The sequence below is a fragment of the Periplaneta americana genome, chromosome 16, assembly GCF_040183065.1.
Source record: "Periplaneta americana isolate PAMFEO1 chromosome 16, P.americana_PAMFEO1_priV1, whole genome shotgun sequence".
NCBI classification, from domain to species: Eukaryota; Metazoa; Arthropoda; class Insecta; order Blattodea; family Blattidae; genus Periplaneta; species Periplaneta americana.
This window is the reverse complement of record NC_091132.1, coordinates 141837917-141851112: the sequence shown is the minus strand read 5'-3', so window position 1 is coordinate 141851112 and position 13196 is coordinate 141837917. Positions and strand designations below refer to the sequence as shown.

General features: G+C 34.0%; 1 protein-coding gene across 5 annotated transcripts in view; it reads right to left on the bottom strand.

Moving 5' to 3' along the window:
- Tpst (tyrosylprotein sulfotransferase) overlaps positions 1-13196 on the bottom strand; it is a 1264187-nt gene that overhangs the window by 737933 nt on the left and 513058 nt on the right. For all 5 annotated transcript variants that reach the window (XM_069813113.1, XM_069813114.1, XM_069813112.1 and 2 more), the window contains one exon: positions 5244-5309. The gene's annotated coding sequence lies outside the window, so the exon portion shown is untranslated. The remainder of the gene's footprint in view (positions 1-5243; positions 5310-13196) is intronic.

Genomic DNA, 13196 nt, shown 5'->3' with positions numbered 1-13196 from the left:
AACAAGTTCCTTTCTTCTCTTTCCTCATGCAAGTCATAAGAAATGACTACTAAGATACAGTTTCTATTAACGCACATATGTTCATTTCAATCATTGTAACTAATAATGTAACAAAATCTGTTATACAAAACACAATAATAGTTATTTATGCAACAACTGGATAATCTTAATGATTATGGCATGAATGAATGTTTGTCGCATGAACGATAGTGAGTGCGACAATTTTCACGAGTGTCATACGAATTGGATACAACACTTTATGGCATCTTACTATTATAAATTGTAGGAAAGAAATTCAATTCGGGATCTACAACTGACAAATCTGCAGTGCTTGGGAAAAGTGACATAAGTCAGTTTTCACAAACCTTTTTTGATAATTTATTGACAACTCACAATGGTTAATGTCGATTTGATTTTTTTCTGTATGAATTATTGTAATGGGAGAAATACTTACGTCTCTTTTTCCAAGCGAGCAGATGTTCCGTAAGTTGTCAAATTATAAAAAAAAAAAAAAAAAAGGTTTGTGGAAACTGACTTATGTCACTTTTCCCAAGCACTGCAGAAATTGTCTTCATATGTTCGTATCAATTAGTTGCGCCTGGACTTGGCACTGAGTAAAGAGTAATGGATGACCTTGCAAGTTATGTTACAAATATCCCTTTATTTTGTTCTCTGAACCACAGAACTGTTTTATGTGATATTACAAAAATGATACAAAATTGTTAAAGATCGGAAATATATGATACGTTACCTTCTGTCCTGCATTTCAGTTCTTGTTACTTCGCGCGTAGAAACGATAACAAACATACAATTATGGCAAGCGTTCCGGTATTACGTCATAGCAAATACGTCATTGCTTTATATGGTACGCGTGCCATAAAAAGGCAATTACGCACGATTTTCGACGTAGTAACGACCTGTTTAAAATGCTAGGATGGCATATATATATATATATATATATATATATATATATATATATATATATCTGTGTGTGTTCGCAAAAAATTCTGAAAAATACCTGTAATACATGATAAGTATAATACACACGAAATATCTCCTCCACAAAGGAAGACAAAATAAGTACTATGAAAGTAAATCTAAAACAATATTAGGAAATCTCGTTTTTAGAGTCAATAATTAAGAATAGCAATTATGTCGGATAATATTTTCATATTTTATAAATAAAAAAAGAAGAAGATATCGGCTATGTACAGCAATGACCAATCGTTGTGTGGCGGTCACATCTCCATGTTGACTTTTATGTTTATTTCGTCTCCCATCTATCTGGCTGAAACGGATTTCAGGCCTGAGGTCTGTGGGTGTAAACTCGGTGATGCTGCCAGATTTATTAGCACGATAAAAATCCGTGGCACGACCACATTCGAAAAAAAAAAGCACACACGGGTATTTTATCTCAACTTATGATACGTGAAACAACACAGTCCTAAACGATTTCTCCAAGGAGACTATGCCAATGCTTATTAGAATATCAAGTACTGAAGGTCCTAACTCTATCATCAGGGATACCAAAGTTCTTCCTACATGTTTCTCCAAATTCGATTATGAAGACTTCTTCACGGAGACTGAAAATATGTACCTTACTGCCCGCATCCCAGCTCCGTGTCCCTATATCCTACAAGATAATATAGTCTATGACTCTATGGAGAGAAGAGGACGGGACTGAATTGCCTATGGATTGTTACTAATATGATATAGCTATAAATTGAAAACATTGGTTCAATGTTTATACAGTATATTGCAGTCCCTACTGTTCTCCTACCAGGAGATTAACCGTGAAAGGAATGTGCTTACTATTGCGTCATCTATTGGAGCGAAGTAGATAGATAATATTACCGTTATAACGTCAGTTAAAAAACATGTGCTCTCCTGTATATGTTATTTCCTGTATGGAGGGATTAAAAGACCAGGAGATTAAACGTGATCTAATTATGTAACTAGGGTAGTATAAATATGTATATCAATGTTATCGTTTGTGCTTTGAGAGTTAGCCAATGGAGATGTGTGCCCACGTGTGTGACCTTATGACATCAACATTCATTCACAGCATTACCCCGCTGCGTCTCATTCCCCTGAGACTTTCTCCTGGTTGGAGTACAGTACTGTACGATATGCGAGTCTTTGTTTCTTAAATATGTTATTATTTCATATATATGCTTCCTTATCATTACTGACTACCCTACTGATCACTTTAGTTTAAAATAGATGTTAAACAATTAAGAATTCCCATTCACATTCCTATTCGTCTTGGAACTAGATCACGACTAGATTAACTCTCGTCAATCAAAGTTACTATTACACTGTCATCAACATTTGACAATAAAATTTCATGGTAGTTCTTGTAAGTACTTGCAGTGTACTCCTGTTTTTCCTACCATTTCTCCATTAATCATCATCATTATCAAGATGCGGTACTATGTGTTTCGCTTTCCACGGTGCATCGAATGCAAAGCCAAACCGGCAGCAAAAAGAACAGCTTCGGTGCGTCATTCATAGATGAGAACGTTTGTGTGAAAGACGCTATAAGTTAAGTTTCGTATCATTGAATCAACGCTAAAGTGGCCTTTAACCGGGACAACTTGGCGTCCCGAAGGGTTTTCATCAGCAACATGGGACGTTAGCTCTATAATGGCATGGTTCCGGAAAAATCGGGACGAATTGTAAATTTATCTTTAATTTCTTTTTTATTGGTAACCCTAGAAGTTCATTTTTAAGTCTCTTTCGTAGTCTTCCGGAATGAAATAACTGGAACAAACTCGTGCATTTTTAACGTTGATTTTGTATTTTATATGCACTTTAAAACCCATGACTTTCTAGTTTTCTTCTCTTTGGGAATGTGGAATGTATAAGTAAGACTTAATACAGGGTGAGTAAAATTAAGGAAGAATGCTCGTAACTTTCTCATTTCTAATTTTATGAAGAAATTATTTATACAGAAATTGTAGGATATCAAAGAAGGAATATTTTGAATATGTTTTTAGATACTACGCTTTTCAATTATAAAGAGTGTGCCAATGAGTCTGTTTTTTTTTAATGGCATCATGTACTTATTTCCCCATTTTTGGATTCTTCAGGTGTCAGTACGTACAAAATCATATTTTAAAGGGAAATTTTAATGCTTCAGTACATCATTTGAGGAGGCTTTGGATTAAATAATTGCAGACAAAAGCTAACAGAAACAAGTGCATCTTGATTACACAAATTTTAACACTGCATCACTTCGGAATATGTATGATAAGAACTTTCTTGTTTTAAATTTTAACGTACCTTGTTAACATGTTTCGATCTAATTTGGGTCATCTTCAGAACTCTTCTGAAGATGACCCAAAATAAATCGAAACATGTTCCGAAGATGACCCAAAATAAGTCGAAACATGTTAACAAGGTACCAGGGAGGAGAATTACTCATTCTACAGTATCTAAAATGTTAAGAAAGTTCAATGAAACTGGAAGTGTTAAAAATAAGCCAAAGTCTGGAAGGCCAAAACAAATTACAGATGAAAAAGCTCTTGATATTGTATTAGCAATAGAAGAAAGCCCACATTTATCGACTCACCAGCTTGCAGTTGACCATGAAGGCAGACAAATGGTACCTATACAAGGTACATCTTCTGCAAGAACTCAATGAAGATGACTTTCATAGACGTACTGAGTTTGCTGAAACCCTAAAAGACATGGACATGCTCAACCAGATATTACCTTGTTTGTTTCTCCGATGAAGCTACTTTCTGTCTAAACGGTAATGTAAATCGTCTCCGTTGGATGACAGAACATCGTACACAACATCCACAAAAAATAAGTGTGTGGACTGGTATAATTGATGGCTGATTTATAGGCCCAGTTTTGATTGATGGCAACTAAAATTCCGAACTGCATTTGAATCTTCTGCAGAATGAAATAATTCTAGCTTGTGTTACTTTATTCCCTGGAGAAGGAGGAGGAATTCAAGATGATATCTTATTCCAGCAAGATGGTGACCCTGCACATTATAGAAGGGAGGTGGTGAATTATTTAAATCAAGTATTTCCTGGAAGATGGATGGAGAGGAGAGAAAGTATTGAGTGGCCGCCAAGATCCTTTGATCTGAACCCATTAGATGTCTTGTTATGGGGATATTTGAAGTGAAGAGTCTACAAAGACCGACGACGACACTTAGGAGACTTACAACGAAAAATTAGGGATGAAATACAGCAGATCAGTCGAACATTGTTGCTGAGAACATTAAACAATTTCAAATACAGACTTATGCATTATCGGGCAGTAAATGGGGGCCATTTTGAGCACCTTTTGTGGACTGAAATCAACACGTGACACAACACAACAATGCTAATTTAATGGGTTTTATTTCATGTATTGTAAGGTATAACTATTGCAGTTAAATTTCAGTGATGCATGTCCTACAATGTATCTTTCTTAAATTATAAATTTAAATACTATAAAATTGTTATTTAATTGGCTTTTATTAGCTCTATTCACTTGTTTCTACTTTTGTCTGCAATTGTTTAATCAAAAGCCTCCTCAAATTGATGTACTGAAGTATTAAAATTTCCCTTTCTTCAGTACTACATACATTGTCATCAAAAGAGGTAATTTTTACTAAACAATAGTTTATAAATGGCGAAAAAATATGATTTCGCGCGTACTGAGATCTGACGAATCCAAAAATGGGGAAATAAGTACATGATGCCATTCAAAAAAACAGACTCATTGGCACACCCTTTATAAATGAAAAACATAGTATTTGAAAACATGTTTAAAATATTACTTCTTTGATACCCTATAACTTTTGTATAAATAGTTTCTTCATAACGTTAGAAATAAGAATGTTACAAACATTGTTCCATACTTTTTACTCATTCTGTATATTAAAATAGTATCTTCTGTAGTCAATTGTTTATTTCTGTTATATTCAACATCGACTTTCAGCTTGCATGGAACCAAGAAAAAAATAACAGAAATTACGTTGTTGATATATTATGAAAGGTAAAATCTAGAACATTCATGTAATCTAGTAGCTATTACAAAGTCCAAGAATATATCATTTTTCTCGATACAACTGTAGATAGTGAATAGGCTATGGTTTATCCAACTGAACTCTTGAATTCTTTGAAACCACAAGTGCAGCGAAGCGCACGGGTACGGCTAGTATATAAATAATTATAAATTACAACTACTGAACAGTAGAAGCAAACGAAACAAGAATAATACGAAGAAGTGTAACTCACCACGTAAGAATTGCAGGAAGTCACGACAGCCACTCTTGGAGAAATCCGTAAACATCCGTGATGGACCTGGAATATGAATTATTATTATTACAAGTAGGCCTATATTATTTAATCAAGTGATTGCCTTTCTGGCAAAAAATTCACCTGACCCGAGCTCAATTCCTGGCATACAAGTGGAGATAAATCTCCCGGCAATAGAAACAGATAGCATATTTCTTGACATATTTAAGCTCTGTTTTGAACCCAAATTGTGTAAAATTAACAGTCAGACTTGGAAGCAATAATACTTTAACAAATTGACGGTGCGAAGTAAGAAGGATGTAAGTCACAAATTGGTGGTTTTGAATTATGCCCTCCACGTGGATACAAGAAATGTACTTCTTCAGACGGTATAAAGGGCATAGTCTATCCTCTTCCATAATTATACAAAGCTTCAAATGATGTTGGTCCTCATTTCAAATTTTACTTTTGCTCTACTCAAAATTTGTACTTTGTAGTTTATGACAATATATGTCCCTTTCACTGCGCACCACAGAATTCCTAACGTGACATTGGAGCGGAACTGGGATATGACTGTCTTTTTTGGATCTTAAGATTTGTGCACCTTGCGCAAAATAAAAAAAGCACAACAAATGAGATTCCTGAGACTTTTCGTCGGATATACACCGCACGATCATAAATCTAACCAGTACACGAGTAAACAATATAATGGACGATATTCGTTGATAGAGGTTTAAATGGAATAATCATGTAGAAAGATCTATTACGAAAGCCTTAGAAGATGGAATGACCAAATTTTCAAATTGGAGCCTAAACCTTGTTTGCGATGATGATCATGATGGTAAAAAATCATGATGATGCTGGTGATGACTGTGATGATGACAATGATGGTGATAATGATGATGGAGATGTACACGAACTTACGCAGAAAGTCCAGGTTAATGTATTCTTTAAGAAGACTAAAAAATGATCAAAAACTGGCTTCAGTACACATCACGAATGAAAGAGAAATATTAACCTCAAAATATTATAAAACATCCCTGTGCTGCGCAAATAACAGGATTTCATTTCATAAAACATTGGGAATATGTACGCGTTCTCTTGTTTAGCAAATATCATTCTATCTGTGATAGTACCATACACTACATTTTACGGACAATGTCTTGCAATGATCCCAATTTTTTGCGACATAACTTCTTTCAGTTGCTGTAGAGTTGTTGGCTGTACCACGAAAATTCATTTTTTATGATAAGCACATAACTAAATTTCGGCCTAATTGAGATCCGAAGATTGTGGAGGCCATGTAAAGTGCCTATTGATACAAGTGTCAAAGATTCGTGCAATTGCTTCGCAGAGGTGTAAATGATTATAAAAATACTATTTCGTTATATATTAGTATGACTAATAGTAAAATTATTAATAACATGTATCTCTTTATAATTTCAACATTACACCATATTTATTGCAAATTGTATAAAATGTGATATGTGGCTTATCATTTTTTACATTTAAGCATTTTTAAACACTTTGTAACATTTTTGAGAGTTGTGATTATTTACTGCAGAGGCATGTGGATTGTTATAAAATAGAGCCTGTATTGTAGCCTACTGCCAACTCACTGTAGATTCATGTATTATATGAAGAAAATGAAAGTTCTTCTTGGATATAACTGTTTGCACGAAAAACACTGAAAATATAAAATGTCAGGATTACCATTATTTACTCCCGAAGACTTCAAATGTTAATGGCATTAGCACAATCTATTCCATTAACGCTATCACGTTTTGAAATTGTGTTTTCATTCAGTACATCATACCCGTTCCATGATATCCTAGTAAGTACAGTATGTATATAGTATGTTAAGATAAATATCAGAGTGCTGCATTGGAGTTAAATCGCTCGCTTGAACTCGGTCCAGTGTCGCACCCTCGAGTGAGATACGCTCGTAATAAATAGAAGCAGAGTACAAGGTCATCTCACCGACATGTCTTATCTTGTATGGAAGGCGACAAATAAGATACACATATGAAGAGCACAGGAAAAGGACGTGCTTTGTCCACTTTTTTTCAAAAATGAGTTATGCATGCTATGAGATGCAGGATTCCATGTAGTTTAAAGTTATTAATCGACCAATGTGATAATGTGAATAGTCGAAGTGCTACAAGAGATTTTAGATTTGGCGTACAGGGAAAGAACGTGCTAAGTCCTCTCACTACAGGGAAATAATGTGCTCTGTCCACTGTTTCTGTGATTTAATTTTTAGTTTCCTTACGGATTGGCATGCATGTTATAGCAGGAAGAAGGGAATTGGAGTAAAAATAATATTCCATTGTTTTTCATTATTGTTATAATGAGAAAATTCGTTCTTGCTGCATAAACTTTATGTACAAGTATAAATCTTTTTAGTTTGAGAAATTCAGTTTAGAAATATAAGTGTTGTAAATTTGTCACTTAAATTTTAATATTATTATATTATTGAATGTTGAGTACTTCATCTGAGGATGGAACTCAGAGACCTTCGACTTCTAACAGTGTTAAGAAAAAGAAAGTACGAGGGAGAATGACTGCAGTCATGAAGAAATTAAGGGTTCAATCACATGAAGTAGGAGAAGACTGCAACTGTTAGTTAAAGTGTTTCGAGGAAGTAAGTGCTGAAGAAAGATCAAGTATTATAAGGCAATTTAATGATTTAGAAGACTGGAATCAACAATCATTACATATGACTGGGCTCATTACAATAATTCCAGTTTATCGAAAGCGATCAGTCATTACAGCAATGGAAGGACCAATAAATTGTATCTCCCAGAAGAACTATCAGTGAAAAAGATGTATGAAATGTTCAAGAAAAAATACCAAAATTTAATAATTTCATATGAAACATACAGAATAATGTTCAACACCAAATTCAATATAGCATTTGGATATCCAAGGAGTGATACATGCATATGATAAGTACACAGCTGAGATGGAAGTGCTGAATGCAAGACTGACTGAAAATAATTTAGATGGCAACATGAAGAAACAAGTTTTGGAATAAATTAATAAGATCACCAGTAACAACAAGTTCCATAAACTCAAAGTTGAAATATTTTATACCAGAAAGAGGAATGCTCGTTTAAGAAGTCGGAAGTTTGAAGAAACAGAAGCAATTTTCATGGACTACGAAAAAAATGTATGCTTACCTTACAGTAGTATCAATGATGTCTATTAGTATTACAGAAGGCAATTATCTGTTTACTCTTTCAATATTCATCAAATTTCAGATGAAACTTCAGTGTTTTTTAGTTGTACTGAAGATAATGGTAGAAAAGGAGCCAATGAAGTCGTATCCTTTTTAAATCACTTTGTGACAGGAATAATGGACAACAAAGCGGATATCTTGAAAATTTTTGTGATTCATGTTCAGAGCAAGAAATATATTGTTCTGAAGTATCTTAATTATCTTGTGAACGAATTGAAACTTATGAACAGAATGAAACATTCGTTTATGGAATGTAATAAAATATAGGACTAACTAATACAAAAGCAGTAGCAGAACTTCCAATGGGTTGGGTGCGGATCATGGTACAAGCTCGAAGTAAACCTACGCCTTTTGATGTTGTGGTGTTCAATCAAGATATGATGGGAAGTTGGGAGTCATTTCTGCAGAAGAAATATTTGAGGAAATATTCATTTCTTACAAGGCCCATCAGAGGGGTAATCATCACAAAAGAACACCCTCACCTCATTCAACATCTTGATATGTACAATGGAACTAGGATTTCATCGGTGGTGAAAGCTTCACTGCGATTTCGAGAGCAACAATCTGAAGAATACCCATGTCCTGCTTACAGAGGCAAAACACAAATTATTTTGAATAATTTATTTTATATCCGCTAATAATTTAAATATCGGTAACATTATTTCTAACAAAGAAACTTCTCTGGTAATATCGAAGGAAAAGTATTAGGACCTCCAGATTTTGAAGGAATTTCGTGGACACGAAGATAGAGTGTTTTACACAAACCTTCCACACTAGACTGGGCTGTGCATTTTGGGTCAAAAGTGATTTTTATTGTTATTAGGTCCTGTGCAGTTTGGAACAAAAGTGATCATTATTATTATTATTATTATTATTATTATTATTATTATTATTATTATTAGGCTCTGTGCATTTTGAGTCAAAAGTGAGCATTATTATTATTATTATTTATTATGTCCTGTGCATTTTGGGACAAAATTGCACAAAAGTGATCTTTATTATTATTATTATTATTATTATTATTATTATTATTATTATTATTATTATTATTAGGCTTTGTGCATTTTGGGACAAAAGTGATTTTTATTATTATTAGTTCATGTGTATTTTGAGCCAAAAGTGATCTTTATTATTATTATACCTTGTGTGTTTTGGGACAGAATTGATCTTGTTTTATTCTTATGAGGCCCTGCGCATTTTGTGACAAAAGTGATCTTTATTATTATTATTATTATTATTATTATTATTATTATTATTATTATTATTATGCCCCACTCCACTTCATTACAGAAAAAGTTAAAAAAGGAAAGAGAAAATGTTTAACGTTATGTTATCATTTAAAGGTTTGTCAATCCCGTGATTTTGAAATTCTGAATGTTAATTCAAAATATCTATACACACAATACGCACAAACAGACATACAAACACGTTCCCGGAAGAAAACAGCTTTACTTGTAATATTTAATCTAAAATTAATTCCTCCGTACATAAGAAACACGTTTTTTCCCTGTAACTTATGACATTACTTTACGTAAATATCAATAAAACTACAATTTTCAAAAATAAGGATGCAAACATAAATTCAAATTCATTCAGATAACCTGTTCTTTCATACTGACTTAAGTGTTCATTAATATCTCCGTTAGTGGCCATGGAATTCGGTTTCAAACTTTGAAATTGCTCTCCTGAAAAATTTGATGAAGTGGACAAAGCACGTTCTTTTCCTGTGCTCTTCATATGTTTTGCTCACACGGTAAAAATAATGCTTTATTCTCTGCGTTTATGACAAATGTTTACTGGAACAGCCAATGGAACGTACCAAAACACGAACATAAAGTTATAAATAAAATGGTATGAAAAAATTTGATATACAGTTATTATTGCTAATTAATAATTATTCAATATTTTATTTACCACATCTATACTAATAATAAATCTGTAGCCGAAACTTTTCTGGTAATTTTCGATTTTCCAAAAATAATTGGTCCTAACATATATGAGGGGTCTAGTATCAAAACCTGCCATATCCATTTTTTTTTTTTTAAATCGAGTTTCCTTGTGTATTTTGGAGTACTTTCTAACACCTACTATATGCACTGGCTGGCTTTTTCAAATTTTAACTACAACCCATATATAATGCATAGTAAAAATTGGAATTACTTTCAAAACCTGCTACATCCAAGGAAAATACTCGATGTCTCACTTTCAAAACCTGCTACATCCATTCACAAATGACTGGAAGTTATTTAATCGCGTGAGCTCAGTTTTATCGGTTCCTCAACATTACATGCGAGTCAGTTGTTACAGTATTGTTGTTTAAGATGTCACCTGCACTAACTACACCGAAAACATCACGGGAAAAGGCCGTTCGGCATTCAAAATGGAGCACTACAACGAAGAGAAAGCAAAGTTAAGAAAACGTTTCTTTTCATTGGTGTACGATAATTGAAAATATCAAGTCACGTGCCATGTTTAGAATTGTTATAAAATGTTCCATTGTTGATGCTACAGCATGTGATTTGTGGATTGCAGGTACACATTAAAACCGCCGACTTTCCAACAATGCGACCATAAAACAAAATCAAAGGCTTTGAAATGTTCTGAACTTTCTGAGGCTGATATACTCAGATTAAATTCTGCATTCTATTCCAATAAAGAAAAAAAGAGGCCTAGATGCATTCATTTTGAAGTATGTATCTGTAAATGACTGCATTAGACGCAAGATCACAAGTGAAAAGAAGGTTTCTTTACACTACTTCTTAAGAAAAAACAAGATCTGTGTTCGTGTTTGCCGCAACTCTGTTGGTAGATGACGAGTGGAATCAATTGTTGCACATTACCATCGTACAGGGCAGGTAAATATTATTAATAATATTTTTCATAAGCGGTGTAGCTTTGAAATAAGTCTTGTAAGAAGGAAACTGTCCACGGCTTAAAAATGCTCACTGTCTACGTTTTTTAACGAAAAATGAACTAATGTAATTAAATATTGTTATTGAGTCATTAGAATTAGCGTAATAATTGGTAGACGATTAAAATATGAAATTAATATTTCTATGCTTTAAAATGTTTCCACATTAATGACAATATTACAGTCAGGTTTATTACTACATAGAATTCATGAAAATATGCTATAAAATCACACAAAAGATAAAGTGAATAATAATATTACAGGATAAATACTGTACTCTTACGCATAGTATTGTTAATTCTTTCACGAACACATACATTTTACGTATAAATAGTGGCATCGTACTAAACATGACGATAACATTGCAAGGTCAATTTTGCCTGCTTTTTAATTTCGAAGACACTCTGACTCATACGCAGGAACATTTCGCTGGCACATAATATGTACACATCCTTGACCCTAGACCAGCTCACATAAACAAAATATTCAGGAAGTTCAATACAATGCACTGAGAGATGTCCAATTCGGAGAAAACATAAGAATGATAATACCCATTGCATTGAAAGTATTAGTTCTAATGAACTCATTTTCTTGTACAAAGTTAATATTTCTCTACTTCTACCCTATTCATAGCTCCGATATGAACACCGTGCTGATAATCAGAAGGAAAAGGCTTTTCCTTGAAAAGCAGATGCAATCAAAACATTCATACAGTCATTTAAAGGGATGGAGAGCCATTATTGTCGAGGATCTTAAAAAAAGACAGTATCTACCGCCATCTTTGAGTAGGAAGAAGCTGTGGCGGATGTATTCCAATGATACCGCTGTAAAAGAGTCATATTTTCGCAAGATCTTCAATACCAATTTCAATGTTGGATTTGGAAAACCAAGCACCGACATCTGTTCAACCTGTGTAAGACTGAAGAATCAAGCAAAAATGGAAAAAGATGAAGAAAAGAAGCAATCTTTTATCCTTCAGCTCAAAGTTCATAAGAAAGGAGCAAAATCTTTCCATCAGTTGTTAAACAGGATCACAGATGACGAGGTAACTTTGGTGTTGATTGTGAAAACCCAAAAATACCCAAAACAGAGGATCAGTCAGCATACTATAGCAGTTAACTTTACCTACACAATTTCGGTTTTGTGACGATGCTTCCTAACAAACAGCTAGGCATAAATAATGTTAGGTGCTATGTTTGGACTGAAAATGAGAGGTCTAGAGGATCCAGTGAAATAGCTTTAGCCATTTATGACAGCTTGCAGAAAGTGGATTCAGCCAAAATACGGAAAATACGACTCTTTTCAGACGGCTGCACCGGTCAAAATGAGAACATGACTATGATTTCAATGGCAGCAACTTGATTAGTATCTAAGTCACTAGAGAACATCACTGAGATGGAACTTCACTTTCCCGTTACTGGCCAGTCATTTTTACCAGCAGATAGAATGTTTGGTTTCATAGAAACAGCAGTACGCAAGGAACAGGAGATTTTGAACCCAACATTATATCAACATTATCGGTAAGTATGGCAAGGTGTGCCGGATTGGAAGAGATTGAAATGTTTATAATTGGAAAGAAGTTGCTGCAAACGTTGTAAAATCCTCTCAGAATCTTCACTTTCAAAATATCCACTGTTGGAGAAACGTTTTGGAAGTAAATGGCAAGAAGACGACCGCTTGAAATTTTATGCGAATGTACTAAATTCTGGAGCAACTGAGGAAGAAGCAGAGGAAGATTACTGCGAGACTGGGCAATTCATTAACCCCCATTATGAAGGCATTGTGTGAAACCTGTGTTTTT